This window comes from Apodemus sylvaticus, chromosome 14 (genome assembly GCF_947179515.1).
Source record: "Apodemus sylvaticus chromosome 14, mApoSyl1.1, whole genome shotgun sequence".
NCBI classification, from domain to species: domain Eukaryota; kingdom Metazoa; phylum Chordata; class Mammalia; order Rodentia; family Muridae; genus Apodemus; species Apodemus sylvaticus.
In genome coordinates, this window is record NC_067485.1 from 14,905,824 (window position 1) to 14,921,338 (window position 15,515).

Below are 15,515 nucleotides of genomic sequence, written 5' to 3' on the forward strand. Positions count from 1 at the left end.
GACAGCAGGCCTATGGCTTCTCTGCTCTGTCTCCTATCTGCCCCCTCCCACCCTGGTTTTCACATGGGTTCTGGGGATCAAATTTAGGGTCCTTATGCTTGAATGACAAGCATTTTAGCTACTAAGTCATCTCTCCATGCCTGTTTGAGTATTTTGACAGGACACTGCTCTTTAAACCACCCCCCCCCAAACAGCATCTAGAATATCTTGGCAACGCCGATTATTTAAATGCCTGTGTTGTAAAGCTGTGCCCTTATCCCAAGCACAGTCATGCAGACCCAACAGAGGAAAATGAAGGCATGTGGGCTAGTTATACTCAGCGGGAACCTCTGTGCCTTTTCCATTTAAAATGTCCCCGGGGTTTTGCTTCTATTCATTTTTTGCCATTAGATATTTTTACCTGAATAGAGAGGACTTTTTGTTGTCTTTAATCATTTATTATGGTTAGTTATTTGTCGATCATTAGACTTAATTTTGCTTTAATTGAACCAGCAAAATAGCCATTGTTCTTTTAAAGGAGGCTGCAGAGTCTATAGGACTTTTCAAGGTTGCCAATTATTGAATGGCAGTTCTCTAGGGAGAGATGAACAAATATCTACTCACCCCAGATAGGGAATCCACAACAGACCAAAATAACCATATCAACAAAATCCTGTTGGGGGAACCAATTGTTTATTGGGGTTACTTTTAGCAGTATGGGTTAGGGTTGCTGACAAGAGCATGGATGATTTGAAGGCAGCTGCATCATAGGGAGCCCACACCAGAAAGCTAGGACCGTGCGGCTCCTTTAAGACTGGCAGGTAGCTCAACAAGTCCAAGAGTCTCTCTTCTAGGAAGCTTGTCTGGTTTGCAAGTGTTTCTCGGCAAATAGCTACATAGATGTAAGAAGGCGTGTGTGAGCTTTGGATCTGTTTGCAGAATCAAGCCAGCCTTTTCCAATAGGCCATGTCTCTCTGGAGTTTCACTGAGTGGAGCTAGGGTGGCATAATGGTCCTTTCTACCTCTGAGTCATCTTCAGGGTCACCTGCACTGAAGTTCACCATGTAAATATCCAGAAAAACAAAATCTTCTTGCCATTAGGGTATCTCCCAGCATTTCTTCTCTTTACCTCATGTTCTCCTGAAGACTGCCCTATAGGCTTCCTCCATGCTAGCCCCCCAAAGCCCTCCTAGCTAATCTCTGTGCCTGGGACTTCCCAACACAGTCGCTATTTTGAAAATCGGTTTCTTATCTACAGGGTCTTAATAAAACTTTAAAAATAGCAAATGCAATCCTGGGTTTTTTGTTGTTCCAGATGAATTTGATAATTGCTCTTTCTAACTCTGTGAAGAATTGAGTTGGGATTTTGATGGGTATTGCATTGAATCTGTATATTGCTTTTGGCAAAATGGCCATTTTAACTATATTGATTCTGAAGTTAGACTCCAGAAAACCAAACAACCCTATTAAAAAATGGGGTACAGAGTTAAACAAAGAATTCTCACCTGAAGAACTTCGGATGGCGGAGAAGCATCTTAAAAAATGCTCAACTTCATTAGTCATTAGGGAAATGCAAATCAAAACAACCCTGAGATTTCATCTTACACCAGTCAGAATGGCTAAGATTAAAAATTCAGGAGACAGCAGGTGTTGGAGAGGGTGTGGAGAAAGAGGAACACTCCTCCACTGCTGGTGGGGTTGCAAATTGGTACAACCACTCTGGAAATCAGTCTGGCGGTTCCTCCGAAAACTGGGCACCTCACTTCCAGAAGATCCTGCTATACCACTCCTGGGCATATACCCAGAGGATTCCCCACCATGTAATAAGGATACATGCTCTACTATGTTCATAGCAGCCCTATTTATAATTGCCAGATGCTGGAAAGAAACCAGGTATCCCTCAACAGAAGAGTGGATGCAAAAATTGTGGTATATCTACACAATGGAGTACTATTCAGCCATTATAAACAATGAATTCATGAAATTCTTAGGCAAATGGATGGAGCTAGAGAACATCATACTAAGTGAGGTAACCCAGACTCAAAAGGTGAATCATGGTATGCACTCACTAATAAGTGGATATTAGCCTAGAAAACTGGAATACCCAAAACATGATCCACACATCAAATGAGGTACAAGAAGAAAGGAGGAGTGGCCCCTGGTTCTGGAAAGACTCAGTGAAGCAGTATTCGACAAAACCAGAACAGGGAAGTGGGAAGGGGTGGATGGGAGGACAGGGGAAGAGAAGGGGGCTTATGGGACTTTCGGGGAGTGGGGGGCTAGAAAAGGGGAAATCATTTGAAATGTAAATAAATTATATCGAATAAAAAAAGTAAAAAAAAAAAAATAGCAAATGCAGTATAGTTGTCTCCATGCTAATTGTGACTCACGAAGTCTTTCCATATTTGGTTATTTTGTCTGAGTATTTCTGCTGTTCCTTGCTTGCGGTGCCTCACTTCCTTGCGTACTCAGTGACATTTGACTGTGAGCCATTCATCATCCCTGAAAAATTATTTGTAGGAATTGGGTGACGCCAGAAGGAAGACATTTTCACTCAGTAAGAAAGTGCCTTTGTCTCTGACAGCAACCTAGATTGTAATTAGTCCTCGAATGGTTTTCAGGTGCATGTTCAGCTTATGTGTTTATGTGATAGGAATTGGAGTACAATTTCTTTATTTTATGATACAGTTTCTCTAAGAGTGTCTTATTCATGTGTTTGTTTTGCTCTGTGCTTTTGGGTTTTTTTTGTTTTGGTTTGTTTTGGGTTTTGAGTTTTTTTGGTTTTTGTTTTGGTTTGTTTTTGTTTCTGTTTTTGTTTTTGTTTTTTTTGGGGGGGGGTGTGTTTTCTGTGTGATCTTTTGCCTTGGAATCTCTAAGCCTTACCTTCTTGTTTTCCCTCTTTCCCACTGTGGTGACAGATGTTAATTAGCTTAGTTGTGGTAATTATTTCAGGGGCACCACATTACACATTTAAAAATACATAATTTTTTATTTGTCAATTAAACTTCAATAAACCTGAACTTTTTTTGAGTAAAGCTTTGCAGACAGAATTTAACCTTTTAAGCGCTGGAGAGATGGTTCAGCAGTTAAGAGTGTTTGCTGTTTATGGCAGAGGAGCAGGATTCAGATTCCTGGCACTCACACAGTGGCTCACAACCGTCTTTAACTCCAATTCCGGAACCCCTTGGGTACTGCATGCAGGGAAATACTCATCTACATTTAATAAAAACTAAAATAATTTAAACCTTCCAATAAAAGTAAAAAAATGCCTTGTCCACTTAGCCTTACATTTCTGTCTATAGTTCCTCTTTTTATAGTAGAACTATTTCTTCAGACCTTTCTTCCCCGCGATCTATTTTAATTTAACTTGGTATATGATATGACAAAGTTATCAGTTGTCTTCAAAATGAAGATATAATGAAACCAGTTGGGTTTTTAGTCTCCTTCCTTTCCCCCTCCCCCCTCCATTCCTCCCTCCCTCCTGTTGCTCCTTCCCCCTCCTCCATGATGTGTGTTTGATGTGCCCACAGGCATGTGCACACTGTATATGTGGAGTCAACTCTCTCCTTCTGCCTTTAAAACTTGAGGGTTCGGAACTCAGGACAGCAGCCGTGTGGGGCAAGTGCCAAACACCTGTCCCCCCTGAGTCCTCTCACTGGCTCAGTGATACCAGATGTAATGTGCAATCCTTCTACCCTGAGTTAGGAGATACGAGCTTCCTCACGCACAAAGCAGATTCCTCTAGTAATGGTCACACACTGGGTCTGTGTCTAGTCTTGCTGCATGGGTCAACCAGTGCTTTTTCTTTTCAACCAGTGCTCTTTCTTTCTTTCTTTCTTTCCTTCTTTTTTTCTTTCTTTCTTATCAAAAGACATGGTTTTTAAAATGGCTACTTGGTGGAGAGACAGTGTAAAGAGAACGAGAGGACAAACAAACCAGGAACAAGGTCTGAACGAAGTCTCACAGCAGTGAGAGCATCCCTGTGCAAAGTGTCCCAAGAACTGAAGACGGCAGCAAACAGAGACTCTGATTTCAAAGGGCAGGAAGAAGCCTCGAGGAAGAAGCAGAGATGGGGAGAGGAGACTGAGAAGATGCTCCCATTAGTGGATGAAGAGTGGATACAGGGGTGCGGAGTAAGACAACAAGGAGCTTCTACCACAGAGCCTGAGATCAGGCAAAATACAGATGTTGACACCATCAAACGCTGGCATGATGTGCTACAGTCAGAGGCATGTCACAGCTGGTGAGAGCAAAATAGTGAGTCATTTTGGGGCAGATTTTATTTGCCTGTATATGAGTTTTGCTGTGAGCCCAGAAGAACTGTTCAAAACATGATCTTTGATTTTGTTAAAATGCCTGAAGTAAGCACAAATACATAGAAAAATAAAAAGGCAACAAATTTAAGACATTTACCTGAGGTGATTTTACAGTTTGTCCGACTCACAGGCTTGTGTTTGAATATTGGTCTCCAGCCTGTGGCCCTGTTTAGGAGGTAGGGCCTCATTGGATGAAGTGGGTCCTATGTGCATGAATGCCTCTGTGTGTGTGTATGTGTGTGTGTGTGTGTATGCATGTGTGTGAATGTATGTGAATGTACATGTGTGTAATGCATGTATGTGTTTGAATATACACATGTGAGTGAGTGTGTGTGTGTGTCTTGAGGTTTAGAGATGGGACTGCTTTTTTGTCCCCTCTGCTTTCTGGTTCATGGAGATATGAGTGAGCCACTCCACAGTCCTGTCACCATAGCCGCAGGCCATTTCCACTGTCATACTTCTCAAGCGGCAGACCAGAAGAAGCCCCTCCTCCCTGCACTGCTCTTGACAGGCTTGTATTTACAGCCGTGGGAGAAGGAACAGAGGCAGTGACCTCAGAGCTCTCCCCATGCTCACACAGGACAACATCCTCATTTGAACTAGAATACCCTCCCTAGGCAGCCTTATATCCATAAAAAGATGACGAAGGTTTCACCTAACAGAATAAACATCTAAGGTGAGCTGACGTTATGGAAATGACAATCACAAATGAGATGTTTTCTGGAACTATCCCACTGACTAAAAGAAAACAAGTGGTTTACGCCCTTTCGCTAGGCAGTCAGCCCGAATTTGAGAGTTAACTCCTCTCTGAGCCTGGAGATAACACTGCCTACCACGCTGCTATGACCTGACCCACGGTGTTCGTGTATGATCATCTAGCTCTCTTCTTTTAAGCTACAACCCCTCAACAAGAATACTTAGCTCTGCAGTTGAAGGACTCTGTTACCTTCAGGGCCTTCCCACCAATGTTTCTGTGAGGAGTTAGCAAGGAAGAAATAGGCAGTTGGGGAAGAGGCTGGAGGGAAATAGATAACGTTCCCACACAACAGCAAGACTATGAAAAGAACTGACAGCACCCTACCCTCCCTTTGCAGCTTGAGTGCCTCTTTACTCACAGTGGTTATCTTCCTGGGCCAAGGACCATCCAAAGGAGGGGATGATGGGATTGGAGAGAGGCAGAGGGAAGCAGGAAAGAAAGAGGGGTCACAAGAGACTGGAGTAGAGGGCCCTGTAAAAGATGAGCCCAGACCATAGGTCTGCTAGTTCTGGGGATCATACTTGCTATGGGGTGCATCTGGCTTCAGTAAATGCCTGCTTGTCACCCCTTCTGGGTCCTTACTTCCTTTGTCTCTGTATGCTTAATTTTTTTCTTTGTCCAAAAAAGAACGCCAACTTCTGGGCAGTCAGCCCTCTCCCTGTTACTGTATTCCCATTTCTAATTTTCTTATTTGTTCCAACCAGTGGCCCCACCTATAGAACCTGACAGTCTTCTCAAGTTTCAGGGTGGTCTGTGTCGCCATCTGCGTGCGGATGGCGTGACCACACGGGTGGGAAGCTGGTGCGCTGCTCCCTGCCTCTTGCCAGGACTGGTTGAATCCCTTGTTCCCAGTGTGAAGCATTTTAAGTGTTGCTTTGAAGAACTTTTTACAAGTTGCTATTTTATTCTCTTTTCTGTCCATGTAACCAAATGCCTAAGGCTGGGAAATGGATTGTGAATGGCTTATTTAGTTATTTGTTTGTTTTAAGACAACCTGACCTCAAATTCATTGTCTCCCTGCCCCAGTCCAAGTGCTGAGATTTTTGGGGTGTTCTACTATGCCCCCAGGAGAACTGTGTCTTCTTGTGTTTTTTGTAGACTGAAAGTCCCGCTGGTCCAGCGTCAGAAAAAGATCCTGAGATATCACAAGAGTGGCAGTGCATTCCAAAGAGTGACAGAGACAGGTTCCCAGAGAGATGTTTGAAGCCAGGTTTGCCTTTCCTACAATATTCTGCTCTCATAAGAACTAATCAGAGTCCTAGGAGACCTGTACCAATCCCTTCTGCAGAAGGGATTAATCCCCACCATTAGGAAGGTGGCAGCTTCCTAATGACCTCTCACTCCCCCACTAAGGCCCACAGGCTGCATCACATCAATGCCACACTGAATGAGGACTGAGCTCCCAACACATGAGCCTCAGGAGTATATACAAATGACACTGGAGTCGTAGCACACGTGACAGCTGGCACAGCTGTCTTTACACACATCTGACCAGCTACTGTCTCGCTCTCCTGAAGTTAGACACAGTAAGGTCAGGGAGAAGCCACAGCCTCTTAGCTGTTCTCAGGGTTTGAGTGAGATGAAACTGGCTGGGATCCCCAGACCAGGTCGGGGAGCATCTGGCCTGATCATGGCCCTCTTACACCTCTGTTTTCCATGGGAGTGCTGACGCCAAGCTACACCTCATGCAATGCTTCTCTTTTTATTGCTTTCCCTATTCTCCTTTTTTATCATAGGGTGAATAACTAGAAAAGGGAGGGTATTTCTCATGTTGCTTTGGGACAATCTTACCACTCTTATCCCAGAGTTTGGTATCACATTTTTAGTATAGAATCTATGCTGCACCTTTTTCTCATGTAACCCATGTATGCATGTGTGTGTGTGTGTGTGTGCAGGTGCATGTGTGCCATGGCGTGAGTGTGGAGGTCCTGGGCAACTTTGGGGACTTGGCTCTCCCCTTCATCCTTGTTTTGAGGCAGAGTCTCTCCTACATCTGCTGCAGGATGGTGCAGTCCACACTAACTGGCAGGTGAGCTTTGGGGGAGCTCTGCACAGCTTGCAGGCTGCTGGACAGTCTGAAGTCTCCTCTGCAGTTCCAAGGCTCGGAGTTTCCTCCTTCAGTAACTGTTCCTTTTTGTGCTACTTGGGAGGAGTCGTGAGACTCTTCCAGGTTTCGGTTCTCCCCATGTGTAACCGTAACCTTTTCTTTACTCCCTGGGACTCGTGAGCCTCCCTCCCCCACCCCCTGCCATAGCACACTATCTCTCTCCTTTCTCCTTCACTTTTGCCTCTACATTGCCTTTCTCCATCTGGGCATCATTCCCATTGTATACCAGAGAAAAATCAGGGATTTGACTCGCAAACAAATGGCTTGCTAGAAAAAGAAAATCCTTGCAGGAGCGTTGGAGAGGTGGTTTTGAGGATAAGCTCACTGGCTACTCTTCAGTGGACTTGGATTCAGTTCCCAGCACCCACCTGGAGCTCACAACTTTCAGTAACTCCAGTTCCAAGGGTTCTGATGCCCTTTTCTGACCTCTACAGGCACCGTCTACACGTGATGATGCACAGACATACAGGTCAAGAACCTATATGCATAAAATTAGGGGGAAAATGGTTTAGAGCAGAAGATTTGCACAGGGAGAGAAACAAGATGATACTGAGTTATTGTGATCGTTCTTAGTTTTATAGGAAGCTGTGTTACATTTTTTTTTGCAATGTATGCTGAAAGATTATGTTTTTATGAACTCCTGCTTAGATATTGCTTTAAAATATTGACTGTGCGTGCGCTTGTGTGCATTGCACACATTTATGCAGGGGCCAACACTGGGGGCCTTCCTTGACGATTCTTCACCCTATTTTTGGTTCTGCTGAAGTGACCTCAGGTCCTTATGATTTGACTATGAGCACATTGTCTAGGAGACAATCCCTCCAACCCTGAGAGAAGGATATTAAAACTAGGTTTTATGGGTATTGTTAACTGTTAATTCTGAAGAAAGGGAATTTTATAAATTACGTACATCCTAAGATATTGATAATCCTACCGGACAAGAATAAGAGCACCGCCACAACTTTTAAAGCCAAATTTGAAGCAATTGGCCAGGATGACAGACACTGGGCCAGGCCCATACCTGGGACTCCCAGAGGATGGCCACGGATTGTTAGTCAGGTGCTTATACAGGCAAAACCCGGAAGGTTATGTACTTTGCATCTTTAGCCAATCAGAGGCTCACACATCTTGACATACTTCCTGCCCCTAGCCAATCAGAGGCTGCACACATCCTGACATACTTCCTGCCCCTGTCTCTTTTGGGTGATCAAGCACATCCTGTGCAGTTGAGGCAACCAACCTTGTTTACAAAAATGAAAACACAGGGCTTGTTATCTTACACTAACAATGGCCCCCGGCATTTCAGAAAGTTATCTGTACTTGGGCAAGTGGAGCTTACAAATTAGTCATTTTGTTTTCCAAATCTCTTAAACACAGTAATTAAAACTTAACTATACATACACATACACACACAGATATTCACATGCACACATATACACACATACGCACTTACATACACACTGATACACAGATACACACATGCATACACATATGTACACACATATACATATACACCATATACACACATAGACACACAGATACACATACATACATACACATTTATGCACACACGTATGTACATACACACCAATAAATGTAATTTTAAAATTAATATTAAAGTGGTTGTTTTAAGGAGTGTATGATATAAAGTCATCCAGCAATAAACAAGCCAGCCAGCTAGTAATGTTTGTCCTAGGGCCAGCTCTTTAATTTAGGTGAAGTTAAGATGGACACATGGGCCTTTGCCCAAAAAGTCAAGGTTAGCTGTCTGTAAGACATTAATTCTATTCTTCTGTCCACTTTTCCTGTTCATGTTTGCCCTGTATTGCACTAGCATGAGCTTTCCGGCTTCCCTTCGCATGGCACTGTGTACGCCCTGTTTACACGGGAGTAGGACAGCATTTCACTTACAGTATTCTAGATCACAGTTCCTGCTTTGTGGCTTTCATGTGCATGGAGGTCTTATTCTTTCCAGAACACTGGATGCATTCTATAGCACTAGCTCTACATTTTGTTTTGTTTTATGAGCCAATGAGTTTATAGGGCTTGCTCACAGGGTCATGTGTGAAGGGTTAACCATAGAGCAGGGGTGTGGGGGATGGAATGAAAATGGCCCCCAGAGACTCATAGGAAGTTATTGGAGATGTGGCCTTGTTGGAGTAGGTGTGGCCTCGTTGGAGGAACTGTGTCATCACAGGCGGGCTTTGCTCAGAAGCTCAAGCCAGGCCCGGTGTCACTCTCTCTGCCTGCTGCTGTCATCCAGACAGGCAGCTACCGCTCCAGCACCCTGTCTGCCTGGGTGCTGCCAAGCTTCCTGTCACAATGATAATGAATTAAACCTGTACACTGTAAGTCAGGCCCAACTAAATGTTTTCCCTTATAAGAGGTGTTGTGGTCATTGTGTCTTTTCACAGCAATAAAAGCCTAACACAGTGTGTGAACGGTTACAGGGTCATGGGTAAGGGGTTACAGAGTCATGGGTGAGGGGTTACAGAGTCATGGGTGAGGGGTTACAGGGTCATGGATGAAAGGTGACAGGGTCATGAGTGAAGGGTTACAGGGGCATGGGTGAAGGGTTACAGGGACATGGGTGAGGGGTTACAGGGGCACAGGTGAGGGGTTACAGGGGTACGGGTGAGGAGTTACAGGGTCATGGGTAAGGGGTTATAAGATCATGAGTGAGGGGTTACAGAGGTTTGGGTGAGGGGTTACAGGATCATGAGTGAGGGGTTACAGAGGTTTGGGTGAGGGGGTTACAGGATCATGAGTGAGGGGTTACAGAGGTATGGGTGGGGGTTACAGGATCATGGGTAAGGGATTACAGGGGCATGAGTGAGGGGTTACAGGATTATGGGTGGGGGTTATAGGATCATGGGTAAGGGATTACAGGGGCATGAGTGAGGGGTTACAGGATTATGGGTGGGGGTTACAGGATCATGGGTAAGGGATTACAGGGGCATGAGTGAGGGGTTACAGGATTATGGGTGGGGGTTACAGGATCATGGGTGAGGGGTCACAGGGCCTTTCTGGCCATTAAGAGCCTCTGACAAATAGCACTTCACAGTTTGTTTTTGCCACGAAGGGACACAATTCAAGGGTGACCCCTGACAGCAATGAGTATCAGCTGAGTTCAGTTCCTCCTTTTAGGGCTCAGTTCCCCTTTCCCCAGCCCAGCAGCATCTACAGCTTCATTTGCTCAAGTCAACCTTCTTCCCCCGTTCATCTGCATAGAGCTTCTAGCAGGTTCTGCCCCGAAGGGACGCTGAGTGGATGTTTACGAGGGCTCCAGTGGGCACCCTTCTCTAGTTCCTTTACATGGATAATTCTCTGTGAGATGGGGATGGTTACCGCCGTGTTGGTCCCACTGAGGAGGAGCTGATGGAGACGCTCTCTGCCTCGAGGCTCGCAGACAGGAAGTCATAGAATCATGAGTCCAACCCAGGTCTTCAGGTTTCTAGAGCCCCAGACGTCATTCATTCTGGTCATTCTGGTCATCCCAAAAGTGTGGACACGTGGCACGACTGTCCTGTGAGAAGCTTTCAGGCACACGTAGACATGTTTTTAGACTAACAATGTACTAGCTTAACACATAATTAGATTGTCACTGTCACCAGCCGGGACCCTGTGGTCACACTTGCTGTTGCTACATACTCAGAGTCTGCGGTTGCAGGGGACTTGGCTAACTCGGGAAACCCACACCCTGGTTCTGAGGATGCCAGGCACTCAGGTTGTGACCCTCCTTGATGCAGATGCAAGAACTGGAAATGGTCCTTGAGGTTCCCGACAGGGAGGGGGTGGTGTGAGAATAATTATGAGAAAAGAGATGATTCTTCTCAGAGACATTAGAGAAACTCAGAATTGATAATTTTCATGCGACTCTTAGACGCCCTGCAGCTGTTTCCATGGAGTTACATAGAAACCGTGCCAGGAAACCGGTTTTCTGATGCCCCTTTTAACCCTGAAAACACTGTCTAAACATGGCAGTCCCTGCCACTGGGTGCTCACATGGTCCACAGGGCGGCTGTTTTTGATTCTTATCTGTGACTCTGCTGCTGGGTATTTCCTGGTCACCTAGCTATTGAGCCAAGTTGAAATGATATCAGACAATTTCAAATTTACTACTTAACTTTTGTAAACACTTACAAATCAAACAGCCTGTTAGTTTATTTATCTAGATCCTAGGTCTTCTGTGTATCCCTGGCTAGCCTGGAGCTCAGAGAGATCTGCCTGCCTCTGCTGCCCAAGTGCTGGGGTTAGAGATGGGTGCTATACTGTTTTTGCTTTTTCATTTTTTTTTTAATCTTAAGGAAAAAATTCAAGTGCAGCTGATCTTCTTCAACATGAGCCTAGCTCATTTCTTTATCTTAATTCAAGGTGATGCTCAGTGTAAGGGAGTCTGAGGCCAGACCTAGATACATGAGACTCGGAAGGAAGGAAGGAAGGAAGGAAGGAAGGAAGGAAGGAAGGAAGGAAGGAAGGAAGGAAGGAAAAAGAAAGAAAGAAAGAAAGAAAGAAGAAGAAAGAAAGAAAGAAAGAAAGAAAGAAAGAAAGAAAGGAGGGAGGAAGAAAGAAAGGAAGAAACAAACAAAGAAACAAAGAAAAGAAAGATAGGAGGGAAGGAAGGAAGGAAAGAAGGAAGGAAGGAAGGAAGGAAGGAAGGAAGGAAGGAAGGAATGTGGAGATGATACTGTTCACTGCTTAATGATTTTCTGCCATTTCTTGTCAAAACTGGCAGCCAGTGATGCTCTCCTGGACTGAAGGCTGTAGAGGCAGTGTGGACCAGTGTGAACCATTGAATATCTTAAGCACTAAGTTACTCTTACGGACAAACCGTCTGAGAGAAGAAAAATTCAAGTTGAAAATGCCAAACTGAAGAAGTGAACGAAAGCCGAGTTACTTTGGACATAAATTCAAAGCAGAGCGGCCAATGCTGTCCCCAGGTGGCCCTGCCCCAGAGTTGATGGATTCTCAAGGTTAGAGGGGCTCAGTGGACACTCCCATCTCCACGGGCCCCAAAGAATGGATAAAAAAAGGGGGGGGGTGGAGGGAGGTGAAGTAAAGAACTGTAAAGGCAGGAGGTGGGAGAAACCGCTGGGCTGGATCATCACCTGGAAGTTGCGGGAGATTTGGCGCCTGGGGTCCGGATCTTTGAGCAGATTACCTCACTCCACCCCAAAGCAGATTCTCTGCAGGGAGAAGTGGGTGTCAGAAAAGCTGCTCCAAGAGCTTTTGGCGCCGAGCTGGTGAACGGTGTTCCCACGGACCAGATGCAAAATCAGATGGTGAATTACTCGCCTACCCCAAACCTGCAAAGGTGTAGTGGGTGATGTGCTGATGGGGGCGGGGGCGGGGAATGGGGGGAGGGGAGTGGAAATCCTGGCTCCTCCTACGGGCTTGGACTTGTCTCCCTTGGGGCAGATGGGCTTTGACTCTTTTCTTAGAGAGGCTGATGAGGAGATAAAACCCCAAAAGACCCCGAGCGGATTGACTTAGCCTGTGTGCTAGGGGATCGACTTCGCCTGTGTGTAGGAATGAGCGAGCATGTGACGGCATGTAAAGGGGCTCCTTGGAAGTTGCAAGAGCAGGGAATGGGCGGAGTTCAAACCATGACCAGGAGCAGAACGAAGCGAAGAAACACTTCAGAAGAGAAGTGTTTTGGAGAGAAAAATCAACGATGATTTTAAAAAGAACCTTATTTCGCACAGACAGAAGAAGAAGAAGAAGAAGAAGAAGAAGAAGAAGAAGAAGAAGAAGAAGAAGAAGAAGAAGAAGAAGAAGAAGAAGTAGTTAAGAAGTTCCCTCTAGAGAATCAGGCCTGCTTGGAAAAATTTATACCAAAAGTTTTGTAAAAAGAAATCCAAGCTTCAGAACATCAAACACAGGTAGGGAAGCTGACCCTACCTGTTTTGGCCAGGTATGTTGCCCCAAATCAACATGTTTTATGTGTGGGATGCCTGCAGACCTCATGGCATCTCTGTCCTTCCGAAGCTGGCCACCGGGTGGGCAGAGGGTAACCCACGGGTAAGCGGGTGAGCACAGTGACTTTTGCAGGTGGAGTTAGTGCCGCAAAAAGCCATGGTCATGAAAAGGGAGAGTGGGCAGGGGACGTCTCAAGGAAATACATCTTCCGTGGGACTGAGTGGAAAGGTTAATGACTTTCCAAGCCTCAGGATGACAGGGAGGTAGAGTATCCCAGAGAGACGGCTAGCTGCCAATGGCTGTCTAGTTGATCCGTCATATGTAATAGAAAGCAAGCAAAATTAATCTGTTGACACAATTCCCTTTAATGAAAATGAGGTTTATTACAAGGAAGGGATTTCAAGGCCATGTCTGGGTCAATGTAGGAGGAGGAGCTAGATATAAACACTCCAACATATGGAGATCTAAACTTGGTGGGCCTTGAAAGGGAAAAGAAGCTTCTCTTTAGAGTCTGGAGAGTGGGGTGTGGGAGAGAGGCCATTAGAGCCTCTTCAGAGATCCTCTCCCCTTCCAACCCCCCCCAAGGGTTCTTCAGACCAAAATCCATGAATAAAGGAGATATTCATCTTTTAGTAAATTTGTCAGAGAGCATGGAAGGGCAAGGCACCATGATAGAGGGTTGTTCAGTCACACAGCTTCTTACTTCTGTCCAAGAGATCTGCAGTGGGGTGTGGCCTGACCCAGGCTCTGGGATCTGGCCAACAGGTGCAGGCCCTCCTCCTAGCAGTAACAAGACAGACCACAGCAGACCTCTAAAGACCATGGTTTGGAGGGCTTGTGGGTTGGCAAGCATCGGGGATGCCTGGATGGTGAGGGCCAAACCAAAACCTTTGGTGCCTTCAGCTTCATAACAACTATTAGTATTTCAAAGCAAATGCCAACTGTTTCTCTGAGTTCTGTGGTTTGCCCTATCCAGTCATCTAACTGAAGCTGAGGACGGATGGTAGGGACTCAGCTTGTAGCAAACTGATCAGAACAGAAGTAGAAGTCCCAGCCTAGGGTTTAGGGGGTAAACCTCTGGGACCCTGCCCTGACCTGTGGTATGTCTCCAGGTAGATGATGTCAAAAGAACTGAATTGTAGTATACCTAGCTGGTATTGCGGACTGGCTTCGTGTGGGGCACTCGTCCCACAGATGGCCATATGCTGTGTGTTAAGTAAGCAGTTTGCTTGTTTTTCTATTGCAGTTATTTGTGTGTGTGTTTATGTGTTGTACACATACCCGTGTGTGTGTGTGTGTGTGTGTGTGTGTGTGTGTGTGTGTTGTGTGTATACAGTGCATTGTGGGTAGCCTGTGTTTGTATCTTTGTGCTTGTGTTTGTGTGTGTAGTATGTGTGGTACATGTTATGCATTGTGTGTGTGTGTGTGTGTGTCTGTAAGTGTGCTTGGGCATATGTGGTGTGTCATACATGTATTATGTATTGTGTGTGTTGTCTGTATGTGTTGTGCATGTTGTATATATGTTGTCTGGGCGTGCACTGTTCGTCTGTGTTGAAGCTGCTTCTTGTTTGGGGAGTCTGAGTGAAGTCACATGAGCATTATTATGTGGATGTATGGGTCGCCCACATCATTCCTCTTAGTTAAGAGCCTGAGGCATGCTGACACATCCGATGATGTCTGAGACAGGCAGACACATCGATGAGTCACACAGTAGGACATCACTTGCCCCAGCTCCCGGGCAGGACTGCACAGTGCTTCCTGTCCCTGCCTTCATTCTGGCCCCACAATGTAGTCTTCAGTTTGTCTGGTGAGGATGGAGAGCCACCATACTAAGGTCTGGGTTGCCCTGACGGCTGGTTGAACTGAACAGATCTTTGTGTACTTACAGAGTTTCCGATTATTTTTAAAGAGACCATCCAACAGTCTGATCAACATTTTGCTCACTAATTCCTGTAAGAACTCTTGGGGTTTGACTCGAGTTCACCGACTTTAAACTGAATTATCTTTTGGCTGTTGAATGTTTTAGGACCACAGTCTGGTCAAAGCCCGTTGCCAGGTAGACAGGGCAAGTGTTCCCTCGCTGCTACAGATGCCTTTGGCCTTATCTTACTGTCTTTTATTGAGCAAAAGTTTTAGTCTCAGAAGGAGACAAGAAAGGGATGGTGGTCTTGGTGACTTTTACTTTTTCGTTGTTTAAGTTAGCCCATTGTCCTTGCAATCAAATGAGTATGCGTTTTCTTCCTCCTTTCTAGTATTAGGCTAAATGTTGAATGAAAAGTGATTAGTATGACTATTTTTATCTGTGTGTGTGTGTGTGTGTGTGTGTGTGTGTGTGTAATGAGCCACACACAGTCCATGCATGTGTTATGGTTAACTGTGGAATGCTAACAGCTACTATTCACATAGCACCCAGGGTCTTTATCTCTAATCTTTGCAA